Genomic DNA, 27093 nt, shown 5'->3' with positions numbered 1-27093 from the left:
TTTCATGAGTTCTGTTAAGGAATGTAATCAAAAAGACAATTGAAGGTCCAACAGAGGTGCCCAGAGACACATAGGTGGGACATCTGTTAGAGATTACTGAACATGAGAAACATTTTCTAATTCAACCCCTTTCATAACATTGATCTATTTACAGCCCCACAGGCAGAAAAACTGTTTGGACAACTGATTTTGTAACAGGCTAGTAGACTTGAATATGTTGGAGAAATTCTGCAATAACTCAGGAAGTAGCATCAGAGCAGCATTGCACAAACGACTGTAGAAGTTACATCACTTACCCACATGAGGATTCATTATTCTGAAATGGCACAAACCTAGCTTTGAGGGAATGCATCACAATGCCACAGAGTGAGGGGGTATCGCCTCAAATTACACTTGAAGAAGCACTGTTTAAGGAACAGCCCATTTCGGGGTTGAGGTGAGACAGGACCATATTTGATAAATTGCCATGGAAAGAAAATGATCTCATCTCTTTGTATCAGGAAATCGAAAGAGGGTTCAAAGGCTGAACATTCTCGGTTGATAATAAAACTTGAACTGACATTTTTGATGAAAAGTGGTAAGGTTGCTACTTTGTCACTTTGGTCATCAGCATACACTGACAACCTACTGTGTTTCAATCTTAGGGCATGGGGCACTGAAAATCCAAATATTGCGACAGATTATGCAGAGTAATGAGCGTCTCAACAGGTCTGAAGGACAGATTACATAATTAAGCACATGTGCAAGATGTAATGCACACCTTGGCTTGCACAGAGCTTTGCTTTTGCCCATTCTAAAACAATACATTAAAAATGGCTGAAAGGTAAACAAAATGACTGCAGAGTCAGCTAGAGCTAGACAAAGGTGCAAGTTACTCGCAACAGTGTTTTTGTACTGCTAGACTCGAACTCTTCTTTTCCTGTCCTGACTTTTGGAAGTGGAGCCTTTGTACTTTACTTCCCTTGCTCATCTGTTTGGGGGGCACTGGCCAGTCCCTAAAGCTACAGGGAGCCAACGTCTGCCATTGTGAGAGCTTATTTTTAAGATGGACACAATTTTACTGTGAAGTGAGTCAGGGGTACTTTGCAACCTTTCCGTTACTTTCACGTTGTGTCCAAGACAGGTTGGCGGCAGCTGATGTTTTTCTAGCATGTTTTTCATGCATGCATAGTTGCATTTTACTGCACAATGCCATTTTGAATATATATAATACTGGTGTATAGCCACACATTTTTCACCCTGTCCTTTGCCCTTCCTGCCCGCTCAGGCAGGAAATGCCATACATGGAAGGCCTTAGCTTTCCCAGGCAAAACGGCAGTGTGAGCATCTGACCGGATGTGGGGGCTGGGACTGACTGGTCTCAAATCACACTATGGCCATGGGTATGTCTGTTGCTGCGCAGATATGGGGAAAGAGGAAGAACAAGTTACTTCTTACCTTGTAACGTTCTTTCGACGGGATGTTCCTACGACGTATTCCTCATCTTAGATATCTCCTTCCAGCTCTGCTGGCCTCGGAAATTTTTTTCTCTAGAGGGCGCTGCGCGTCGACGTCCTCCGAGTCGATGTCCCTCGACAGCCGCCGTATCGACGCCGACGTCATCCTGGCTATAAAGGCCGCGCGCAGCGCCCGTTGCTCAGTTCCGTTTTGTAGCCCACAATAATGCTTTCTGGACTAAACTAATCACCCTGAAGGAGCGTAAGCTGCAACAACAAGGGAAGTAGAACTGCAGGGATGGATGGGAGGATCGATGAGGAATACGTCGGAGGAACATCCCGTCGAAAGAACGTTACAAGGTAAGAAGTAACTTGTTCTTCGAAGGGATTGTGTCCTCCGACGTATTCCTCATCTTAGATAGGCTCCCATAGCAGTATTCGATTATTGGAGGAGGGAGTACTGACTTCATGCTGTCTTCTATTGATGAATAGAATGCAGTACAGCCCTTCCAAACCTAGTCTCTTGACTGGAGGAGGAATCCAAATTGTAAAATCGTGTAAAGGTATGGACAGACGACCATGTAGCGGCCGCACAGATGTCTTTAACCGGCACACCTCTTTTGAGGGCCGATGAAGCTGCAATACCTCTGGTCGAATGAGCCCTAATGTTTTGAGGGGGCTCTTTTCCTGCCAGTTTATAACATTTCAGAATGGCTAGAATGATCCATCTGGAAATGGTCTGCTTAGTTATTGGTAACCCCAGCTTGTGACCTGTGTAACCTACAAATAGCTGGTCTGCCTGTTTTATCCTGGCTAGTCTACTGATGTAAAAACTTAAAGCCCTTCTAGTGTCTAGCCTGTGTAACCTCTCTTCCTCTTTCCCCGGGTGAGGAGGAGGATAGAAAGATGGTAGGGTAATCTTCTGAGTGATATGGAATTCAGAAACCACCTTTGGGAGGAAATTAGGCTTCACTTGCAGGACAACTTTGTCTTTGTGAAAGATAGTGTGAGGGGTTTTACAAGAAAGCTTGTAATTCGCTCACCCTTCTAGCAGATGTAAGTGCTATTAATAAAACAGTTTTAAGGGTAAGGAATCTTAACGAACAAGAATGGAGTGGTTCGAAAGGTGTGCCCATCAGGAAAGTTAGGACTAAGTTTAAATCCCATAGGGGAACTTGGAATGGTCTTGGGGGATAAACATTGGTTAACCCCTTTAGAAATTGTATTACCAAGGGTAACTTGAAATAGGATGGTTCTTCCGCAGTGCGCTTAAAGATGGATAGCGCTGCGAGATAGCCCTTAATGGTGCCAACTTGAAGGCCTGAATTTGCCAAATATAGTAGGAAGGACAAAACCATTGGTGTACCACATGAAAAAGGGTCGATATTCTGTTCTCTACACCAGCTGCAAAATCTGTTCCAACGGCAGCGGTATAAAGACTTTGTTGTTGGCCTCCTTGCCGAAAGCAACACCTCCATAACATCATCAGGGAGGTCCCAATCGTACCTCAGCCTTTCAGAAGCCAAGCGTGAAGGTTGAGGGTTTTGATGTCTGGATGGAGAACCTGACCTCCCTTCTGTGAGAGTAGGTTCTCTCTGAGTGGAAGTCGAATTGGAGGGCAGATGGACAAGTCTAGAAGGTATGGGTACCACGTTCTCCTGGCCCAATCCGGGGCAATTAGGATCATGGTTCTCCGGAATCTTCTCAACCTCCTGATCATTTGAGGAATGACAGGGACCGGTGGGAACGCGTACAGAAGCGGAAACTCCCAGTCCACTATGAACGCGTCTCCCAGAGCTCCTCTCGGGGGAAATTCCCTTGAGCAAAACAGATCGCACTTCCTGTTGAGGCTGGTGGCGAACAGATCTACCATAGGGGTTCCCCAAAGGGCGAAGATCTCTTGAAGGACTTCCTGAGCTAGCTCCCACTCGTGGGAGACTGTGCTCTGCCTGCTCAGAGCGTCCGCTGTCAAGTTCTTCTCACCGGCTCGGTGAACTGCCGATAGAGAGATTCCTTCTTGGATTGCCCAAAACCAGAGCTGCATCGCCTCTCTGCACAGGGGTAGTGATCCTACGCCTCCTCTTTTGCTGAGGTAATGCATGGCCACCGTGTTGTCCGTCATTATCAGGACGTTTTTCCCTTGTAGAGCTGGCAGGAACACCTTCAGCGCAAGTCTGATGGCTCTCAGCTCTAACAGGTTGATATGTAGTCTGGACTCCGATGGAGACCAACGACCGCTGATGGTCAAGTCGTTGGCTCCCCACCCCGTGAGTGAGGCATCCGTGACTACTGTTATCTCCGGCCAGGGTTGCCAAAACTGTTCTCCTTTCAGAATGTTCTCCTGACAGGCCCACCACTGAAGGTCCCGAGCCACCCTGTCGGGAACCTGAAGAAGATCTGTCATTCTCCCTGAGAATTGTGACCACTGAGTCCTCAGTGCCCACTGGAGGGATCTCATTCTCAGGCGAGCCTCTGGCACTAGGAAAATGCAGGATGCCATGAGGCCTAGCAACCTCAAAAAGTCGAAGGCTGGGAGACGTTGGGCATGTTGGAACTTGGTAACCATCTGTAGAATATCTTGAGCCCTCACCTCTGGTGGCGAGGCTTTTCCCAGGGAAGTGTCCAGGATCGCTCCTATGAACTGAAGTCTCTGCGATGGTATCATTTGTGACTTCTTTAAATTGAGGGAGAAGCCCAGTCTGTGAAGGGAGTGGCACACGTGATTTAGCTGGATCTGAGCTTGTTCCGAAGAAACAGCCCTGATCAACCAATCGTCCAGGTAGGGGTAGACGTGAATCCCTTCCCTCCTTAGACTTGCCGCCACTACCGACATTAACTTGGTGAAGACCCTCGGGGCGGAGGTCAGCCCAAATGGCAGCACTCGAAATTGATAGTGAGAGTTGCCAATTGCGAACCTCAGGTATTTCCTGTGTTTGAGATGGATAGGCACATGGAAATAAGCGTCCTGAAGGTCCAGAGATGCCAACCAGTCCTGGAACTGAAGGGCCTGGAGGATCTGAGAAAGAGTGACCATCTTGAATTTGTCTTTTCTGAGGAATTTGTTCAATTCTCGCAAGTCCAAGATGGGTCTCAGTCCTCTGTCTTTCTTTGGAATGAGAAAGTAAGGGGAGTACCAGCCCTTGTTCCTCTCCGCTACAGGTACCGGTTCTATGTCACCTTTCTCTAGCAGGTCCAAAATTTCCTGCAAGAGGAGCGGATCTGGAGCTTTCTGAGAGCTGATCCCCGGTGGATGACTCTGAGGCATACGTAGGAAAGGTAGGCAGTAACCTTGGGCAACTGTCTCCAATGCCCAAGCATCTGACGTGATAGCCTGCCATACCGCCAGATGTTGAGTCAACCTGCCTCCTACAGGTGTCCTGTGAGGGAAGTCCTCGGAGTGGTTTTGGGGCGGCTGATGCAGATGGTAAAGAGGCACCTGCTGTTGCTGCGGCTTTTGAATATCTACCCCGTCCACCTCGGGTAGTTCTTCTTTGTCCCCTTTGAGCCGGTCGTCCTCTACCTCTTCCGAATGCGGAGTAGAAGTGAAAGGACTTGCCCCTCGCAGAGGTTCCTGTGGGACGAAAAGGTGTGACGGATTGCAGCGCCTAGGGATTTTGCTGCTGCTTTTGAAGTTTGTAGTTTCTCTAAACTGTCATCCGCCTTTTTCCCGAACAAAGAAGAGCCATCGAACGGCATGTTCAAGAGCCTGACTTGCACATCTGGGGCAAAACCAGACTTTCTCAACCAAGCGAATCTCCTGGTTGTTGTACTTGCCGCCATTGCTTTGCTGAAACTGTCAGCCGAATCAATGCCCGTCTGGAGGGATTCGCACATAGCGTCTTTACCGTCCTGTATAATATTCAGGAACGCATCCCTTTCTTCTCCCTCCGGGATGCAGTCAGCCGCTGTAGAAGCACACTCCCAAAGTGTATGGCTGAATCTAGCAAGGGTGCAAGTAGCATTAACAGATTTTAACGCCATGATACATGCCGAAAAAACTTTCTTTGCCATAGCATCATATTTTTTATCGTCCCTGTCCTGTGGGACGGTAGGATAAGCCGTCTTGACATCGGTAGAGGATGCTGCCTGTACCACCAGACTTTCTGGGGATGGGTGTTTAGACAAAAACTCCGGGTCTGTAGAGGATACCCTGTACTTTGTAGACAGTTTTTTATTTACTGCCGGTACGACATCTGGGGTTTCCCAGTTCGTCAATCTTCCTCTGAAGAGCTTTATGAAAAGGCACCACAGGATCCTCCTGTGGGCCTTTGTCAAGAATATCCGTGAGGTCATCTTGTTGGAAAGATTGTGAAGGTGCAGACCACCCCATAAACTCTGTGATCCTGGCCATTAAGGCGCTATAGGGGGTTTCAGCATGTTCCCCCGGGTCTGGCCTAGCAAACTCCACCTCAGGGGAGGTGTCTAACCCACTTGCCTCATGTAAGGAATCATGAAGATCCTTTAACCTGCGTTCTTCAGAGGAAAATTCCTCTCTAATTGGGGTTACAGGTCCCTGTAACTCAAATGTGTCTTCCTGTTCAGACAATTCACCCTCTTCCATAATTGAGGACATAGTTCTCAATTGTTATGAACTCATAAAGGGTGTAAACCCCATTTCCAAGGCAGAGGGTGCCGAACTTGTCATAATCGGCCTCAAAAACGTCGATGTAGTCGACGCCGAAGGCTTCGAGCGTGGCGTCGAAAACAAAGGCGGAGGCCTCGAAGACCTCGACAGAATTGGGATTCTGCTCGACAATCTCGAAGCCATCGACGTCGAGTACCTGGGGATAGTCACTGGGTGTGTCGTAACCGTGACTTTCCTTGGCGTCGACACCGGTGTCGAAGCTGCCGTCGAGTCGACAGACTCGTGTGTCGAAGGTTCCTTCGACAACGGCGTCGAAGACATCGACCTCGACGGAATCTTCGTCGCCGGCGTCGACGGAACCTTCGAGGAAGGTTTGGAGGTCATAGTCCTACTCGAGGGTTCGTCACGTGCTCGAGAGGTTTCCTTCGCCGGGTACTGCGACTCGCAGCGTTTTTGACCTTCGGGTCTTTCGACCAGAGCATCGCTCTCGGCAGTCTTCGAGGGGGTCGAGGCCACTTTTTCGAAGACGCTCATCATATTTTTGCGGAATTCCTCCCATTCAGCCCGGGAACTATGTTTCGTGTGGCACGGGATTCTCTTTGGCGAAACAGAGGAAGAGGAAGACCGAGAAGGGGATCTTCGACGTCTCCTCTTCGAGTGCTTCGATCTTGAGGAGTGATGAGACCCACTCAGAGATCTAGAGCGCGAATGGTGACGAGGAGACGAATGTCTCGACTTCGTCGAAGATGAAGAAGCTTTAAAAGTCTTACCTTTCTCCAGCTTCCCCCTACGCTCCTTCAGGTCCTTAGCTGTCATGGACATACAGTCCTCGCACTCCGAACAATGGTGTTCAGCTCCCAAACACCACAGACAAACTCTGTGAGGGTCAGTCAGCGACATCTTTTTCCCACAAGCTCGGCATTTTTTGAAGTCGGATCGAGGAGTTGTCGGTTCCGACGAAGAAGCCATCGAGTACGGATCGAATAACTCGAGGTAAATAGGTTTAACCTGACAAAAACTGAGCAACGGTATTCCGAGGCACTAAGTAAGCACGGAAAAACGGAACTGAGCAACGGGCGCTGCGCGCGGCCTTGATAGCCAGGATGACGTCGGCGTCGATACGGCGGCTGTCGAGGGACATCGACTCGGAGGAATTCGACGCGCAGCGCCCTGTAGAGAAAAAATGTTCCGAGGCCAGCAGAGCTGGAAGGAGATATCTAAGATGAGGAATACGTCGGAGGACACAATTCCTTCGTAGTTCATGATTTGATAGCCCTTGCTAGTTTGAATATAGCAGATCCTTTTTATTGGTTAGCTAGGAGTGCCCTAGCTTGAATTTAGGATAAAAGACAAAGTCCTGCAACCATTCTTTAGATTGTTGTTGGAGCAAAAACCATAAAAAGAGTTGTAGTTCTCTAGATCCATCTCCTGAAGATTCTCGTTGATGCTTCGACTCATACAGCTGGTGGGACCAACCAGGTTCGACCCCTGAACACTGATCATGCTCTCTGGAGCCTTCGGAAGTGTCCTCGATCCATGGCCTCTCCTGTGCATCAGTTCGCATTACGATTTTCAACTTGGAACTTAGAAGGTTGCCAGCTTATGGCCTAAGAGAAGCCCTGCTGCAGCAACTGCTCTCCATTCTGAGGAGGGGCCTTTTTGGAGCAGTTTGTTTTTGCCACAAGTGTCCCCTGCCACTGTCTCAACACATTGTTAGTCACTGCTGCCCTCTTCCATCATGTCCTGTGGGTCTCCGGTCATCATGGGACTTGTAATTGTCTGCATGTGTTAGGGAGAATTCTCATTTCTGTGCCAATAGCCTTCAACCTTAGAGATCCCCAGCTCTTTTGCTGGACTTAGTAATTTTAAATTTCAACCCTTGAGTGAGTGGGACCTTTTTCTCACTCTTCCATGTGCTTTGACCTTATTTGGATTGTGTGTTTCACTGTTTTGGAGTCTGACAAACTCCATAGGCATCTGCTTTTTGTATGCTGACACAGCACCTTCAGTGCAGTGTCACTGAGAAATCCTTTAGATTTCTCATAAGGTTTAATTACCTTTTCTTGTGTGAACTACAGTTCCCAAGAACAGAGAAGTGAAATGGACTTTACTTACCTTTTCTCTTTGTAGGTCCAGCACAGGCCATCTTATGTGGAGTGCTGGGGGTTATCTAGTAGCCACTTATTCTACATTCTCACGTAACATTTTTATGTTACCCTCACTACTTTAAATGGCTGGTGGCAGTGGTTTAATGTTTCCTACCATTGTGCTTTTCTACCGCAGGCTGAAACCTCAGTTGCAGTACAGTACCAATGGGTGACCTTTCTGTCAAAATGGCCCCTGTCGTCTTTTTTCGCCATTTTCTGTTTGTGAGGTCTTTCTTTGGGTTTAGTCTGTGCGTTGAGACAGGTTTGAGCCCTTCGTTTGTCTTGCCTTTGGCGGGCTTCATCCCTGAAGCCCGCCTCTGGCTCCAGTGTGTCTGGAAGGACAGGATGTGAGGGAGGGTCTCGTAAATCCTGTCCTTTGTCTCTAGGAATGTCTGAATGCAACTAGTCCTGATTGGCCGGCTGGCTGTCCTTTCAGGACAGCCACCCTGTGTGATTGAGTCGACCACTGGGAGAAACACCCGATGAAGAAACTGTGAACGAAGCTTGCTGCATCCTCCTTTGAATTGCCAGGTGAAGCCCTGCTGCGGTGCTGAACTCCTTTTTCACCTCGACAGAGAAGCTCTCCGGACAGAACGACTTCTCCCCTTGTTTTAGTTTGGACCAACTAACGCCGAGTCAAACTTCACTGCTCCATCACCCCCGACTTGCTGTGGCTCTTTCTTCGGAAGCCCAATGCCAGGGGTCGAATATCCATAGTCAAATGAAATGTCTGAAGCGGTAACAAATTGGGCTTGAAGCTCCAAGAGTCTCCTAAGGACCTTCCAGAAGCAGGACAACCAGATCCTGAGTCCCCTCACCAGAGTGCAGGACCCAAGGAGTGAAGGAAGCCCAACAGGTATTCGAGATCCGCGACAGTGCTGTTTGCTAAGCGCAGAAACCATGAAGTGCAGCTGAACCGAAAAGACTCCGTAGCTGCCGACAATCTCCCAAGTACCGCCGCAGGAGACCTCCAGACGTCCTCCCTCTTGTCTCCACGACTGAGGCTCAGGAAGAAGGGCCTGCACCGCTGTAGCAAAACAGAATCCAGCTGGACCACTCTTCTTCAAACCAGAGATACCGTTTAGGCTTGGGGTGCTGACCTCATTGTCTTTTAGCTGCGCTTTTCTCAGTTGGGAATCGCAGTGGCTTACCTTTCAGAGTTGATTCCAACTCCCTTTTCACCTGCTTAACAGCTTGTGACCGTACAAGTGATTTATTTACACAAACTCTCCAACTTTGTGCAATACTTTGTGATCTAAGAAGTGCAACAGATCCATAGACTGGGTTCCAATCGACTTTGGCCATCCTGGCCCCCTGAAGACTCTTCTGCTCCATTGCCTTTCATACTTTGTCCCTCATAGGAGGTAGCTTGTAGTAGACGGTTACTGCTGGGAAAGGCTTATCTGGATTTCATTGGAAGATTTAGCTGTCCTCACATATACTGAGAACCTGTCTAACCTTTTTCCTTCCCTAACCTTTCCGCAACCTCAGAATCTGCAAAGTATAACTAGTGTGATATATAAAATGACATTACTGTCCTTGTGACTGAAGTCACCTCAGGGTGTAGGAATTGTTTATGAAGCATATTTAAAGATTATCCACTAACTTTTCTTTTGATTCTGAAAAGTACTTTTAAAGTATATTTACATTGTAACACGACTTGTGTAGTACAGACCTTTACCAAAAGGTGGGTTACCCAATACCAAGCAGATAAGTGTTGTGTAGTCTCACATAGTGTGTGACTGCACCATTTCTTACCTAACAGCATCTTTGTGATGTAAACCCGAAAATGACAACTGCGCCCACAGCCCTTGCAACAGAACAAATCATCACAGTAAGTAGGCCTAGCGAATCTATGCACCATAGCTGTGGTTTCTAGTGGAATCGAATGGTGGTGAACCTGCTTAGCGGTTTCCAACCCACCCCCCACCTGCCATAGGCTGATTTATCATTTGTATGCTTCATCCCCTCTCCTAGTGAGACACTCAGCACTTTTTGCTGGACTTCTGGACCTTTTTATTTCTATCCTGAATGAGTGGAGCCTTTTTCCTCTCATTCATTCTAATGGGTTCTGCCTTTTGGAACTCTGTTCTCGGTGTTTCACCTTTACTATGGAGTCTACTTTCCTCCATATCTCTGTAAAGGCATCTGTGTTTCACTTTTGCAGCACACAGCTCATTATGGGTAGTGCTGCTGGGAACCTTTTAGGTTCTCCTTTGTGATTTTTTATCCTCGAGTCACTACAGTTACTAAGAATAGAGGGAAACTTTGTATCCCTCCTAAAACCTTATAGTATGACAGATTTGCACACACCACCTTATGTGGAGTGCCTAGGGGATACCTAGTATCCCCTTTCTCTCTGTTCCTTTGACTTTTTAGTCACATAGACAACCCTCTAGTTATGGCTGGTGGCAGTGGACGTGTTCTACCCACTATTGTGTTATTTATTACTGCAGACTTGTTCAGGAGTGTGTGTGTGTGAGTGTGTGTGTGTGTGAATGTCTCTCTCGCTCTCTCTCTCTCTCTCTCTCTCTCTCGCTCTCTCTCTCTCTCGCTCTCTCTCTCTCTCGCTCTCTCTCTCTCTCGCTCTCTCTCTCTCTCGCTCTCTCTCTCTCTCTCGCTCTCTCTCTCTCTCTCGCTCTCTCTCTCTCTCGCTCTCTCTCCTTTGGCGGAAACCCTCGAGTGTCCCTGCTAGGCTCCAGCGTGTCTGGGCAGGCAGGAAGTGAGGGAGGAGTTTTCACTCCACTGCCCTTTGTCGGCCTGAGGGCCTGAATGGAACCCTCTCCCACTTGGGGTCTGGCTCTCCCAATTGGACAGCCACTCGTCCTTTCTGTAAACTGCTGAGAGATTGCAGAGGAGTGTGTGCTGAAACTGAATAAAAGGGGAGGTTCTTGATGTGAAAGGCAAGTCGACCACTGGACACTGAAGTAACCGGACAAGACGACCAGAGTCGCCTGCAGACCCTTTGCAAACACTGCTGTCCTGACCCCATTTTATATGCGACAGAGGAACTCCAAAAGAGGACGACTCCTTCCCTTTGGCTGGGCAACCAGCCCTGAGACAAACCTTAATCTCTGTGCCACTCCGGAGCTGCAGACCGCGAATACCAGTAGACCTCCGACCCAATTGCAGTGAAGCGTCTTTGCAAGGCCGAATCCGTCCAAGTCTTTGCTGAGCTCCAGATGAACCTCCAGAGACACAATCCGACTGATCCAAGTCCTCTCACCAGAGTGCAGGACTCCAGGAATCGAAGAAGATTGACCGGGTGAATTGTGTCCTTTGTTGTTGCTGCAGAAAAGGTGCCAAAACCGCAGACTGACCAGAGAAGTTGAAGAAATCTGTGCCCGAGGTCCTCTCTCTCCCCCTCCCTCTCTACTGATGGTGAGACATCCCGTTCATTGTCCTGCCTTTCCCCACCACACCAAGCAATCCGGGGATCGGGTCGATCGCTGCTGCATAGAGAATCCAGCAACAAACATTTCTTCTAACCTAAGCTACTGTGGGTTGAAAGGGTATACCTTGATCCAAGAAGTTGCTCTAGACCGTTGCAGTGCAAAGAGAGGTGTTCACTCTTCCCTCTGACCCAAGCTGCCAGCTTTTGTCCCTTTAATGAGTCCTTTAACAGGGTCTCTGTGCTATTTTTCAAGCATCTTTAAACTAGTGACTAGATGTAGCCTAAGGAACCATTTGCCGTTTCCCTGCTTTGTAAGACTTTAAGCCATCTCCGAACTGACTTTTGCTGCTAGTTAGGAATTGGACTTTGAAAACGTTTGTTCGGAAACTGTCTTTAAAACCTAAAGCTCTGCTACTGTTTGAATAACCAACTGTTCTCCGACCCAAAAGACCATCTTCTGTGGTTTTGCTAACTAAGACAATTACAGTATATCTTTATCTGTGCGCAAGTTCACGGGATAACCGGTAGTACGGTAGAACTGCCATTAGTGTGAAACGCGGTAACAATTGTAACCACAAGCTAATACAAACTAAGCAGTGGCCTTTGACGTACTACAAGTAATCTTAAGTGTTTTGGTTTAATGATTTAAGTATTTAAAAAAGACCTCTATGTAGAAGTGCAGCAAGCTGACGCCTCAAGGACGACCCCTGAAGCTGATCAGCATTTACTCCAGTGCTGTCCTGACAAAGCCCTGCTCCTTTGTCTGAACTCAAGAAGACTCCCATCTGTTTCAATCGCATGACTGGTGGGAAAAAACAGTCTCGGCCACTGCTCAAGTATTCACACCTTCAGAGTCTTTGGAAATGCCCCTGGACCAACCAGTCGACTCACCAGGTCTCTCTTGAGCTACCTCTTTGCAGTTGTCAACCTTCTGAGTGCCTTATTGGAACTTGAGGATCTTCAACTTGTGTAAAAAGACTCCTGCATTTTCACCTTCTTGCATTAACGGAAACTGTGCTGGATCCTCTGAGAGTCTTTTGAAGATTGTCAGTTGCTGACTGACCCATGTAACTCCCAATGCAACACTCCATCGATCCCCAGTGATGTCTTGAAGTGTTCTGCCCTGCTGAAGTCTTCATCTTACTTCATTTGGATTTTCTACTGGAAGATGTCTGGAAGAGATTCCTAAGCACTGCTACAAACTAAATCCCAGCTCCTTAAGTGACCTCTGCACCCGCAACCCCTGAGCCTTCCTCGACTGGACCAAGCACACACGATTGTGTGCCAACTGATTCCGGAACACCAGCAGTGGTCTCTGGAGAAATCCAAGGTGTAAGGCAACCTAGCTGGTTCTGTCTCCCACTGTTCTCTTTAGCGTTACATGGGAACAAAGACCTGTCCCTAAATCACTCTCCTAACTTTGGTTGGCAGAGGCCTAGGTCAAGGATCCCTTTGTAGGACTATCCAAGGACTGGGAGCGAGTGAGTTTACTGCAACTTTAGCCTTTTGACTCAATCATAACCACTGACATCGCCAAACTGGTTGTTCCCATTGATGGTGGTCCAAAGATTGGAGGGTAACTGGCTGAACAATGAAGTCAGGATTGGGTTGACAATGCTGCGGCTTTAATCTCTGATTCTGGGACTGCTCCGAAATAATTGCGGTCCAACACATTAGGACATCAGTCACAGCAGGATCCATGACATGAAGAGCCTTCCAGGACACAGCAGAAGTAGGGCAGAATCCCTAATTGGGGGTTAGCAGGTGTGATCTGTGATGGAAGTAAAGATTTGGAGCCAGGAAGTTGCAACAGCAGGATAGAGGGTCATAAGTCAAAAGTCAACAAGTGCAGATCAAAAACTCCAGCTTGGGATGGCAACCAGTGCAGCTGAAGTGCCTATTCTTTGGATGGGAAGCCCAGATGATGGTCGAGGGACACTTCAGACGTCCTTCAATTGCAGGCATGAACGGTTGGCTCAAGAATTGAATCACAGACACACCGCCCCATAGACCCTTGAAAGACACAGCTTCCCCCGGGAAAGGGATTTCCATAAAAGGCATTCCATGACCCAAGAAGGCAGGAAGGCGGCCAAAGAACAATATGGCCAAAGAACAAGAGTAATACCTTGTGGCACGACTATCATAGGGTACTAGCCATTTGCAGGAAATGCTTAAATGCATAAGTAAAAGGTATCAAGAACGGTAAAAATATCACTGCTACCAGCAGCTTGACTTAGGCTGTTAGGAAAGATTTTGCTTTACAGCACATTTCCTTCCATTTCTGCATCCACTCTAGAGAGATCCTGGAAGAAACCGAAGGAGCCAAGTATCCTGTCCAGCTGTAAGACTTGCAACAAGACTGTGGACCCGTTGGAAGAAGGCCTGGTGACCAACTTCTGCTGCTGTCCTGGAAGAGCCCCGTCTTGTTGAAGATCTACAGCAGTCCTGCGAAGGAGCTGCGATTCTTGGACTGGAGGGAGCATCCATTCTCTCAACGTCAGCTCGGAGTCCTACGAAGAAGAGCCTTTGGAAGTGGCCCTGGACTGCTGAGTGGCTGACCAGCTCAGAGTTTGAGCTACCGTGCTGCAGATGTCGCCTTTCCGAGTTGAGGCCTGGAACTTGGGGGAAGACTCCCCTTAGCTAACTGTCATGGTCGTGGCATCAAGGGGACACGAGATAGGAGACAATGTCTGATCGCAGCAACTGAAACCTCTTGCGTCGCTGTGCATTGGTGGCTGCTGTCCGAAACTGCTTACCTGTGTCCAGTCCTGTCCCGAGAGGGGCGCTGTATCGAGTTATTTGCATTTTCCAACCTGAAGACCTTGCATCAGCATTAGTCACTGATTGGAGAAGTGCTTGAACCAGCAACCTCTGGGCATCAAGGGCTGAAGCAGACGGTGGGAAAAGCAACCTTGAATCCTCTTCAGAAGACCTGCCAAGTCCTAAGAGGAATCTGAGTACGGGGGGGAGAGTTGTAGCGATATTTACCTGAACCCCTAAATCCTGCTTAAAAGTTTTGATGATTTTTAGAAAAGTTTGTAATAGTTTGGTTTTGTCATTGCTTGTTCACAAAAGCACTTTTGTTAGTTAGAACAACTTGTCCTCTACCACGTGGAACTGTTCATTGGACCCCAAATACCCTACCTTAATTTTTTCCCAGCCTCACAAAACTGTATGCAACTTTGGTGAACCTTTGGGTACAGGGCCCCATACATTTTAGGGATGATTTCTGAAGCTAGTATTGTATCTCTGTGGTCCTGTAGTGGTTATACTAAATACTCACCTTCCTTTACAGGAGTTTTATATGTATTTTGCCCTACTCCAGTGATTGTGTGGGATACATTACTCACCGTAATCGCATTTCTGATGCTTGTAGCTGCTTAGATTCACATGCTGTGCATAGGCCGACATCTAGTGGAAGCTGCAGAGTATTACAGTTGTTATTTTTGAAGGTCGAAAAGGGGCATCGACAGGGCATGCCAGTAATACTATCCCTAGTGTGACGTCCACTGTACCCATGGTCCTTCACGCGTCGAGGTCCCTCAGATTGTTATTTTTCTGACATGAGGTAGCATGAAGTGTAGCTCGAGTACAGATGTATTCAAGCAGATCTGTATTAGACAAGCTCATAAGCATCCATGCGCCTCCTCTCTGAGGGGGAAAAAGGGTGGGCGCATGTGAATATAAGCAGATACAAGCATCAGAAATACAGTTACAGTGAGTAATGTATCCCTTCTGAGGCTTGTGGAATCTGCTTAGATCACATGCTGTGCATAGATTAGCGAGCAGTGTTAGGAGAAGGTGGAGGGTCTTGAGAAGGTTCATGGACGAACAGATGTCTTAAAACCGCTTGTCCCATCTGTGTATCGGTCTTGGAATGTGTGTCAATGCAGTAGTGCTGAGTGAAAGTGTGTACTGAGCTCCATGTAGCTGCTTTGCAAATGCGGTCTAAAGGGACATTTGCAATAAAAGCCAGAGTAGCTACTGTGCTCCTTGTGGAGTGAGCTCTCGGCGTGAAAGGCAGTGTCTTGTCCGACAGGAAATAGCACTGTTGAATGCACCTGACTATCCATCTGGAGATTGCATTCTTGGAAATGTGATCTTCTCTGCCTGGGGCTACAGAAAAGTTGATCTGTTTTGGTCTTGTCTACATAGTAAAGTACTGCTCTCCTTACATCTAGTGTGTGGAATTTAACCTCATCTGAGCTTTGGGGTTCTGGAAGAAAGCCAGAAGCTCAACGGACTGGTTCACATGAAATTTTGAGATGAACTTAGGAGAGAACCTAGGATGTGTCCGTAAAACCAGTTTATCCTTGTGTATGACAAAGAAAAGATCCTGCAATGACAATGCTTGTATTTCACCAACTCTTCTTATGGAAGTAAGAAGGCAGTCTTGTAAGTCAGGTGTTTAAGGCTGGACTTCTGTATCGGCTCGAAAGGGGGTCCCATGTGCTTAGAGAGTACTACATTGAGATCCCAACCTGGCGGCGGATTTGAAATTGGAGGGTGGAGTCGCTTTACTTTGATTGCTAAAATCTGGCATCTAAAGTCGCTTTACTCCCTCCATGAATGCTTTGATTACCGGCACTTTCCACCAAGATACTATATTGTGGGAGGTGGTGTAAGATGACAAGGCCTTCAGGAGGACCTTAATAGAGTTGAATACTAACCCCAAATCTAGCAAGTGGAGCATAGAACTTAGAATGTGGCTTTGGGTACATTCTATGGGGTTATTTTGTTTAGACTGGCACCAAATCACAAATCTCTTCCACTTGTCGAAATAACAGTGTCTAGTGTTAGGATTTTGTGCCTCCTTAAGGATATTCATGCACGTCTGTGGTAGTTTGAGATGTCCAAACTCTGACTTCAGGAGATAGGCTGCACTGATAACCCCCCCCCGTGTTGAGTGGGTAGCTTTGACAGGTACGGGAGCTTGATGGGAATCGCACATCGCCAGTTTGTGCGTATGTGTATACCAAGGTTGTCTTGCCCACATAGGAGCAACTAGGATGAGCGTCACTTGATCCTTGTGGATCTTGTTCACCACCCTGTTCATGAGAGGAGTTGGGGGTGGGTGGGGGGAGGGTGCATTATGGGGGGTGGGCGGTGGGTTAAGCGTAAGCAAATTTCCCTGACCAGTTCATCCATAGGGCGTTCCCCTTGGAGCCTGGCTGGGGGAACCTGGATGTGAAATTTGGGCAATGGCAGTTTTTGCTTGTAGCGAACAAGTCTATTGTGGGGAAACCGCATAGAGAGAAGTGTTGAACGACTCCTGAGTCTAGCTGCCACTCGAGTTCCTCTGGCAGGGGATCTCTGCTCAGTGAGTCTGCCAGTGAGTGGAGTTCCCCTGGAACGTGTTGTGACGATAGGAATATTTTCTGTTTGAGTGCCCATTTCCAAATACTTTGCGCTAGCTTGGACAGATTTGGAGATCGTGTCCCCCCTGTTTGTTGATGTAAAACATTGCCATAGTGCTGTCGGTGAGGACTTACACCTAGCAGAACAGTCAGTGCATCTGGAATGCCTGGAGGGCTTTGAACACAGCCAGTAGTTCCAGCAGACTGATGTGGTTCTGCGCCGTAGCACGAGTCCACAGACCCGGTGCTGTGTGATGAAGGTAATGAGCCCCCCACCCGGCAAGTGAAGTGTCTGTTGTGACAATCACTGTTCCAAACCGTGGAAGGGTTTTCCCTTCAACAGGTTTTCTCTTGTCCACCAGCAAAGGTTTTGTACTAGTGTTGGCGAAACGACCACTAGATCATCCCACTGACCGCTTGTCTGAGACCACTGTTTCGCAAACCACTCCTGCATGGGTCGCATGTGCAGGCGCGCGTGAGGTACCAGGTATATGCAAGATGCCATCATGCCTAGCAAACGCATAGGTTTGCGTACGCTTATCTGGTGGCCGGCTTAATAATGAGGTATTTGCAGTAACATGTTTTGGACTCTTTCCTCTGATGGAAAGACCAACCCTTCTTTTGAGTTTATAACAGCTCTTAGGAACTGTTTGATTGTGCTTGGAACTAGGCTCGATTTCTTCTCGTTTATGGAGAAGACCAATTGAAAGAGAAGGTTGATAGTTCTTTGAATGTTTTGCCTGCAAAGTAGGGGAGTCTCCCCTGTGATCAGGCAGTTGTCCCCATAAGGGTACACTGCGATTGCCTCCCTGCGCTGTGTGCTGCCACCACCGCCAGTACCTTTGTGAATACCCTTGGAGCAGATGCTATTCCGAAGGGCAGCACTTTGAATTGGTAGTGCTGGTTCGCTATCTTGAAACGCAAGAATCTTCTGTGCGCTGGGAACATGAAATATGGAAACGGGCATCTTTCATATCCGGTGTTGCCATGTAGTCCCCCCGCTTTAGCAGAGGGATTACATCTTGTAGCGTAGTCATGAAGAATTTTTGTGGTTTGACATATTTGTTTGCAGGGTGTAAATCTAATTCTGGGCGCATTGTAAGATCTTTTTCTTTGGCACAAAGAAGTAGGTTGAATAAATACCCTTGTTTACCTGGTTGGCCGGGACGATTTCTATGGCGTCCTTTTGGAACAGCGTAGTGATTTCCCCGAGGAGGATGCTTTGGTCTTCTTTGGAGTGGGTTTTCTGGCACAGGGAATGGTCCTGAGGTCGCTCCAGGAGCTCCACAAAGAACCTGCCCGCTACGGTGGACAGCACCCTTCTGTCTGAGGCAATTCCCTCCCATGCTTGGGTGAAGTTTGAAATGCGCCCTCCTACTGGAGAGGTATGGGAGGGCACCTGAAGCGGGTTGTCAATGTTTTGGAGGAGGCGTAACACCTCTAGAGGAGGAGGCCCTACCCCGATCGGGGATCTGCGCGCTCCTCTCTGGTAATTCTGAGAGGACTGGCCTTGATTATTACCCCAGGGTGTTACCCAATTTTGGTTGTAGTGCGAACCCCTCTGGGAATTTCGTCCGCGTGACTGATGAAAATTACTGTTACCCCTCTTGCCCGAGGGTTTTTGGTTAGTTGGCCCAATGACTTCAATGTATCATATTCTTCTTTAGCAGTCTTTAGGGCGTCCTCGACAGCCTTAACAAGAGTACATCAGGCTCAACGGGCATATTGATAAGAGTAGCTTGCGTCTCTGGCTTGAAACCGGATTGGCGTAACCAAGTGTGACGCTTAATAATGGTTCCTTCTGCAATAGTTCTGCCAGCATTGTCTGCGGCATCAAGATCACTTTTTAACAAGCAGCTTGAAGATGTCCTGCCTTCTGCCGCCACGAGGGCCAATTGAGGGGTTCAGGGGCTGATAACAAGGCTGAGACCTCATCCCATTTATGGCAGTTACAGATAGCTAAAAGATGGAGCTATTAGCTATTCTGGTTTGAAAGGCAGCGGAAGAGGCCACTTTCCTACCTATCGTATACAGCGGTTTACTCTCCTTGGCCGGTGGTGCCTCGGAGGAGGCTAGGGGTTTAACAACCCTCTTACTTGTTGTAACAACGAGAGAGTCAGGCTTGAGCTGATGTATAGAAGGTCGGATGGGGCAGGTTTGAAAAGCTTCCCTATGCAGGGGTTCACCGCTCGCGTCTGAAAGGGTATTTCCAGCGAGGGTTGAATCGCTCCCTGAACAGATCGCAGGAAGGGAATAAACTGCGTTACAACCTTCCTATCCCCTAAAATGTCTTCAATGAAATCTTTGTCCTGTTGATCCGCCTGCGTTGCTATTTGGAAATGCTCAGCCGCCTTGATGAGCACTTCATTTAGTAATGGCTGATTATCAATGTGTGAATCCGTCACAGGAGGATCCCGATTGATGGGAGAGTCCATGTTATGCATGTCCGGATCTGGGTCAACTTCAACATCAACATCATCATCATCATCATCCCTGTATTAAGGGTCTGCGGCCTCTTTAACAAAGAGGTCCTCATGGTCGGTGTTCGGGTCATACAGGTTAATGACTGTGGGCTCTTGTACTAGATCTTCAGGGTGAGAACTTTTTCAGGGGGGTTGAGCAGGGCTCTGAGAACCAGAGGCAACTGTTGTGGGAGGGGTGGAGTGAAGTAATTAGGGTCTTTTTCATAAATATTTGCCATTAAGGACATCCTCCTCATGACCCTATCAATAACCTCAGCTGACCATGTGGCAGAGCTAGGAATAGACAGAGGATTAGATGAGAGTCCCTGATCTTCAGGAGTGGGTGTGACTACAGTAGAAGGCTAAGCTGCCTTCTTTAGGGCTGAGGACAGGGAATCTTGTTCCTGAGGGCCCTTACTCTTCTGAGGGGACCTATCCTTCTGAGATTTGTCCCTATGAGGGGCCTTAAGAACTCTTCTTGGACTCCCTAGTCTTTACTAGGCCTTCTGCGACGTGCTTCGTTTTGTTTTACTAACTGGGCTAGTCCTGTTTGATAGTGGTCTTTACCGTTTTCGATGAATAACGTCAAATTTCAGCTACGGACTTATCCGAAGTCTCGTCTACTGATGTGTGACATTCAGGAATGTTTTTACTCACGCCTGTTCTGTCTTTCGGCAGTCGGGTCCTGTCATGTGGCAATCTTGATCTGGAGTGCCCAGAGGACAGTGAATCTACGGACCTCCCGCTAGACATCATGCTTTGGCCTTTGTTCGACACGCGTGTTGAGTCTCGACCGTGGGTTGTGTGCTTGATGGAGGGGGTTGCGGGAGCGCTCTTGCCGCTGGTTGTTGGCCCTGTAACAAGGCCAGTGGCCTGTCTGATGGCGTCGAGGGCCTGCGCTTGGGAAACCGGAGTAACCTTGTCGCCTACACCGGCGGATACCGCAGCGTTGTTGCCGTCGCTGAAATTCCCCTCCACGTCCATGGTGGCTTCGACCTGCATGGCGTGGTGGGCCCAGCATATGATTAAGCGGTCCTTTAGCGTCTTGGGTTTAAAGAGCTTACACGCTCAATAGGGCCCTTTGACGTGATCCTGAGGTAGACAAAGGTTGCATAGACAGTGCTTGTCGACCCAAAGGATCTTTTTGTTACACTTCGGACAACGTTTAAAAGGGGTCCTATCCAATGACATGGCAGCCAGGTGAGTGTAATGTACGTAAAGGGGCAAATACATTCTTAAATGCGCAATCATTCTTTCCCAGAAGGCATCGGAAGATAATCTATCCAATGACCCAACTGAATTCCCTAAATATTCCACCCTAATTTTCCAAGTGCCTTTACAGAATCTTAGCAGGTGCTCTACCGTTTGTTTACTTGAATCTGAGCATTCCATGCATAAACTACGAGCCCCTTCAGTGACTCCCCATTTGGTTAACACTGATCCAGTTTTGATCAAATTTAACCGTACCCTCATAAAATTTTGTCTTCCTTTTGGGTTAGGGAACTTCATCAAGTATCTTGGTACTACACCCTGTTTTTTCCCGTACTTAAAAAACCCTTCAGGAATGGAGGATGATCTCACCATGTCCCCTGTTGAGATCCAGTCTCTCAAAGATAAGGACTTCTTAACTTTCAGCGGGTTTGAACTCAAAGTTAATTTATCTGATTCACAATAAGTCAGCAGATTTTCTGCTATCTTTTTGAGTTCTGTCAAAATGAGTGAGGAATCTAAATTCATATTTTCTAGGAGATTTTCATATAGTGTATTAGTCATTAGCACTATAATTGATCTATACAAGGACAGGAGTATCCAATCAACTACCTATTTTAAAGATTTTAATCCGAGCTCATATCTGAGAGTTATCGTGTGTAATCCTTTAGGCAATCCTAATACCCGTTTCAAAATGTAACCTTCTATTTTTTGCCAGTCTATTGACCACAACAAAGGTTTAGATTTGATTCCGTACAATAGTACTGGGATTACTTTGGCCACATAAAAATTTATGACAGGCATGATTGAAAATTTGCCATAAAGGCTGGCAATCTTCTTCATCTGAGCTATTAGTTGTGTCCCTTTAGCCAGGATTTCACTGTACTGTTTCCCAACTGTAGGGGTCGCATACACAGTGATGCCCAGATACCTTACTTCTTTTACAACCGGTATCTGGTTACTGCCAATTGACCACCGATATTTTGTTTCTTTGCAACCTTTCTGCTCAAATATTACAATCTTAGATTTATCTGGGTTTACAACCAGGTCATTTAGTTTCATATACTTGTCGAGAGCATTCAACAATCTTTTTAGACCGATGGGAGTCCTATCAAAGAGGACTATATCGTCCGCATACATAAGCCATTTTACGACCAAAGACCCCACCTTAGGGCTTATTAGTGATGAAGATTCTAGGGCATCTTCAAAATCGCCCAAGTAAAACTTAAAGAGAAATGGAGCAACCATACAACCCTGTCTAACCCCCCTATCTATGCTTATGTATTCTGACAAATATCCATCCATATTTAGTCTTACTCTTGCTGTATTTCTTTCGTGAAGTTTTACTAGTATGTTAATTAGAGTTTTGGGTGCCCCTTGTTGTTCCAGCTTGCACCATAATTTATCTCGATTTACCATGTCAAAAGCGCTTGACAAATCGATAAATGCTCCATAAAGTCTACCTTTATTGTTTTTATCTTTCAGATTTGATAATGAGGCAAATATTATACCATTCAATGAAGTTGAATGGCCTTTTCTAAATCCAGTCTGTTGTTTAGGGATTATGTTATTTTGTTTCGCCCATGTTTCAAGTTCTTTTAATATCAGACTTGTAAACAACTTGCTTTCTACATCAAGCAGTGTAATCGGCCTGTAACTGATAGGGTTTTTGCGATTCCCCTTCTTAAAGATCGGGATTATAATTGCTGTCTTCCAAGAAGATGGAATTATTCTATTAGCGATTACTTTCTTGTACAGGGTATATAGGATTTCCGCCCACAATGTCCCATTTCCTTTGAGGACTTGGTAAGTTAGTCCATTTGGGCCCGGGGATCTCGACGCCGAGGATTTTAGGATCAAATTTAAAATATCCTCTTTGTCAAAATTTAAACCCCAATTTCCATTATCACTTCTATATTTTTGTCCTCCCATTGGTTCCTGATATTTTGTGCTGAAATAAGTTAACCAATTAGCTTCCGACACGCTATTCGTCTGTGCAATGGTTTGATGTAATAGAGGAGCATTTATTAATGACCAGAAATTTCGCGAGGAATTATTTTGTAATGCACACAGCATCTCTTCCCCATCTTTCTGCCATAGTTTTCCTCTGTGTTGTCTAGTCCAACTCTTCAAATCATTTTTAATTTTCTTTGATATTATCGCTAGATCTAGTAAACTTTTAGCCTGTTTCTTGGCGAGTCTTAATTGTTTTTGCGTCTCGCGTTTTTTTAACCAGACTGCTTCATCAAAAAAGTGTTTGTGTACTCGCTGCGAACCCTTTTGGGTGTTTGACGGGGGATCAATTGACCATAGGAATTCATGAAACCGTGATGGGTCACAGTGCTGGTGTAAAATATTTTGTTCTCCTAAATTGGCGAATCCATTCAGGGCTTTATTTAACCGCTCACCTTCCCTCTTGTATCGAGAGCCAGGTTATATGCTTGAGGGAATCTCTGGCAGTAGCCAAGTCAGAAAACACACCTGAAGACCACGATAACTGGGCTTAAGAAAAATCTTTCTAACACAGCAAAAGACTGCCCAAATCCGCACAACTGCACCCCCACCACCTCCCAATCTTTCTAACCTACAATGGAAAGCATTTTACTTACCTGTGGTTGCATTTTCTATGCTATGATGGGCTCTTCTTGAAACTGCTAATGCTTCCTATTTACAGTGTTGCATTTATTTTACACTTTTTTTGTCTGTTAGTGTAGTGTTTTATCTCTGATCATTTAGATTACTTTTTTAATAGAATGTAGGGCCTAATTCACAGAACATTTTCCAACAGGGTGTTGCCATTATGAAACGCTTCTGTGAATTAGGCCCTTAGTGTGGGGACATTCTCTCATTTGGTATTTGTGAAAAGTGTACTGTACCTTTTAACCAAACACTCTGATCACATGGTTTAAGGAAAATCTCACCAAAATGTATTCCATTTAGTGAGGAGCAATAAGTTATTAACAGACAGCGGGGCAATCCTGAGTCAGGAGTCCGACAAAAGAAAAGAATGGGGTGGCTAAGAACCAGTTGGTGAACTAGGGATATTGGTACAGGTAACAGTGACTGGACAGGCCAGTAATACAAACAGGTTTCAACATCTTATGAGGTCAGGGAGGAAAGATGTGGACACATCTTTTGGGAGAAACTTCAGGATTCAGTAGGTGAAGCTTAAAAGAGGATTTGAATGTGTAGATAGTTGGCATTCTTAAGGGAGACTGATTTCACATTGACAAATAACCTGTGCTAAGTTTGTGATTAGAGGTGGGTGAATAGCGATAGCGTCTGCAAATATACAAGGTACGGACTGCAAGGAACAAGTTATTTATCTGTAACTCTTGTTTTCCAGCATGGGACTTGCATGGATTCACATGCTCAGTGTTAGGGAGTATTCTCCTTTCTGTGCTAATTCCCTTCAACCTTAGAGACCCCCAGCTCTTTTGCTGGACTTTAGGACTTTTAATTTTTATCCTGGAGTGAGTGAGCTTTATCTCACTTCCTCATGCATCTTTTTTTATCTGATTTGGACTCGATTTCTTTTGGTTTTGGAGTCTGACAAACTCCATAGGCATCACTTTTGTATTGTGACACACAGCACCCTCAGTTCAGTGTCACAGAGAAGTCCTGGATTTCTCATAAGGTTTAAATACCTTCTCTTAGGTGAACTACTGTTCCCAAGAGTAGTAAAGTGAAATTGACTTTACTTACTGTTTTTCCTATGTATGTCTAGTACACACCATTTTATGTGGAAGTACTTGGGGGTTAGGGGGGCGGTACTTATTGTTAAGGTGAATTCTCAGAAATGTGCCAATTCCCTCCACCTTAGAGACCCCCAGCTACTTTGCAGGATTTTGAGGACTTGATTTTTTTAACCTGGAGAGTGAGAGACCCTTTTTCCCCACTCTTTCATGTATTTTAATGTGATTTCTGAACTTGGTTTCTCTTTTGGTTGTGGAGCCTGACAAACTCCATAGGCATCATCTTTTACATTGTGTCACACAGAACCTTCAGTGCAGTGGCAGAGAGAAGTCCTTCAGATTTCCCAAGGTATAAATACCTTCTCTGGGATAAACTACTGTTTCCCAGAGCAGTAAAGTGAAATTGACTATACTTACATGTGTAACTTTCTAGACCCAGCACAAACTATCTTACAATAGGGTGCTGTAGGGGTTACCTAGTATCCCATTTGTCTAGCTTCTCATGTAACATTTTTAATGTTATCCCTTTCGCCACTGAATGGCTGGTGGCAGTGGTTTACTTTTAACTACTGTGGTGTGCATTTACCGCAGGCTGCGTTCGCAGCTGCAGTAAAGCACCCACGGGTGCCATGTATGTCAAAATGGCCCTGGTTGTCTTTTTCTTGCCATTTCTTGAGATTTACTCTGCATGCCATACCAGGTTTGGTCCCTTTCTTCGCTTTGCCTTTGGCGGGATTCACGGGTGAAGCCCGCCTCTCGCTCCAGGGTGTCTGGGGTGGGCAGGAAGTGAGGGAGGTGCCCGAAACTCACTGTGCTTAGTCTCCTAGGAGACCCAAATGAACTCTGCAGTGATTGGCCGGCTGACTGTCCGGCAAGGATAGCCACCCTGCTGGGTGATTGACAGCTAGGCTGGAATGAATGGCAGAGAACTGAATAAAAGGTGAGGCTTTTGGCTTGGAAGGCAGAGTCGACCATTGGACAAAGGAACTGAAGAAGAACTTGAAGAGGACACCTACTGCAACTCCTGGACCGTTGGTTTACCCGGTGAAGCCCTGCTGCTGTGCTGAAACTCCAAAATCGTATCGACAGAGAAGCCCCTGCAAGGACTACTTCTCCCCTTGAGTTGGTGGGACCAATCAACTCCAAAGTAAGCCACCTGGACATTCTCTGAGCTGGTTGACTTTCCACAGAGTTGCTTGTGGAAACCGAAATGCCAGGGAGAGGAACACCAGATTGTGTGCGTTGCTTTTAAGCTGGCCAGGAGCTCCAGGAAGAGACTCTGGACTCCCAGGAAGCAGGACTGACCGAGCCTGAGCCCCCTCAGAGTGCGGGACCCCAGAAGCAAGGAAAGTCCATCTTGACAGCCAGGAACCGCTGTGTTGCTATCTGCGGTAGATGCGAGCAGCTGAAACACCGAACAGCCACTTGTTTGAAGATTGCCGGTTGCGAGCGGTGACTGCCCCATTGCAGTGCCGGAGTACCCAGAAGTCCTCCCCCCTGTCCCCACGACCGAGGACCAGGAACAGTGAGATCTGCAGAGCTGCTCAGGAACAGAAGTCATATGCTGCACTTTTTCTTCAATCCAAAGGTACTGTAAAAGTCTGAGAACTTATCTCTTGCTGTAGAGTTGCTTGCATCTTCTACTGCTCACAAGTCTAACGGCTTGTGGCCCTACATGGATTCTTCTTTTTCTTCAAAGACTTCTAAAACAATGTGCAAAGCCTTTTCTTACTTACCTGCAAAGAAGTGCTTCAGCTCATATAGACTTTTATCCATTGACTTTGGCTTAGCCTGTTCTACTGAATGACTCTTATTGGGGGATCTGAAAGTATTTGCCTGCTTAAGAATATTTGTGGTCTCTTGTATGTTGTAATAACCTTTTGCTTTGACTTATTCTTAAAAGACACCAAAAGCAACAGAGATATATTAATGTCCCCAGCACCCTAACTATTGAAGTCACCTGAGGGTGTAGGTTGCATCTGTGGGCCATCCCAAAGAACAAGTTACTCTTACCTGGTAACGTTCTTTCGTTGGGATTGTCCGACGACGTATTCCATATCTATGACAGTAATCACCACAGCTGTGCTGCTTCAGAAAATCTTTCGGTGTCTGCGTCCTGCGTCGATGACGTCAATACGCCGCCCTCGAAGACCTCCTCGGACGGCCGACGTCACTGGATGTTATAAGTAGGTCACACAACGCCCGTAGCCTCAGTTGTAGTTTTTTCCCAGAAGGTGTGGCACCAGTCTTCTGCCAGTCTGACCACAAAAAGCCTTGCGGAAACGTAAGCTGCAATCGCATAAGTAATTCTGTAGCGGGGAAGGCAGGGAGAGAGCGATATGGAATATGTCGGACCATCCCATCGAATGAACGTTACCAGGTAAGAGTAACTTGTTCTTTGAGGGGATTCGGTCCTCCGACGTATTCCATATCTATGACAGACTCCCAAAGCAGTACTAATGTAAGGAGGTGGGAAAAGAATTTAGAATACAGAAATTTAGAATGCCCTATCAAATTGCGGAGCAAAGGACCGCCTTGTCAAAGGCCAGATCCTGCCCACGGATGGAATCGAGGGAGTAGTGACGTACAAAAGTATGGACCGAAGCGCAGGTGGCTGCATCACAGATGTTACGAATAGGAACATCCCTCTGTAGGGCAGTAGAGGCAGCCATACGCCTGGTAGAATGGGCCCACAAGCCGACCGATGGGTCCTTATACGCTAAGCGCCAACATTCAGAAATTGCCAGAATAATCCAGCGAGACAAAGTCTGCTTAGTCACAGCTTGTCCCAAACGCTTTCCAGCGTAA

The 27093-nt window shown here is 46.7% G+C and overlaps 1 protein-coding gene across 3 annotated transcripts in view; it reads right to left on the bottom strand.

Moving 5' to 3' along the window:
* TNRC6A (trinucleotide repeat containing adaptor 6A) overlaps positions 1-27093 on the bottom strand; it is an 853894-nt gene that overhangs the window by 3367 nt on the left and 823434 nt on the right. The window lies entirely within an intron of this gene.

The sequence above is a fragment of the Ambystoma mexicanum genome, chromosome 2q (genome assembly GCF_040938575.1).
Source record: "Ambystoma mexicanum isolate Mex_15411 chromosome 2q, UKY_AmexF1_1, whole genome shotgun sequence".
In the NCBI taxonomy this organism is placed as follows: Eukaryota; Metazoa; Chordata; class Amphibia; order Caudata; family Ambystomatidae; genus Ambystoma; species Ambystoma mexicanum.
Note: the sequence above shows the minus strand (reverse complement) of the source record. Positions and strands in the feature narration are given on the sequence as shown.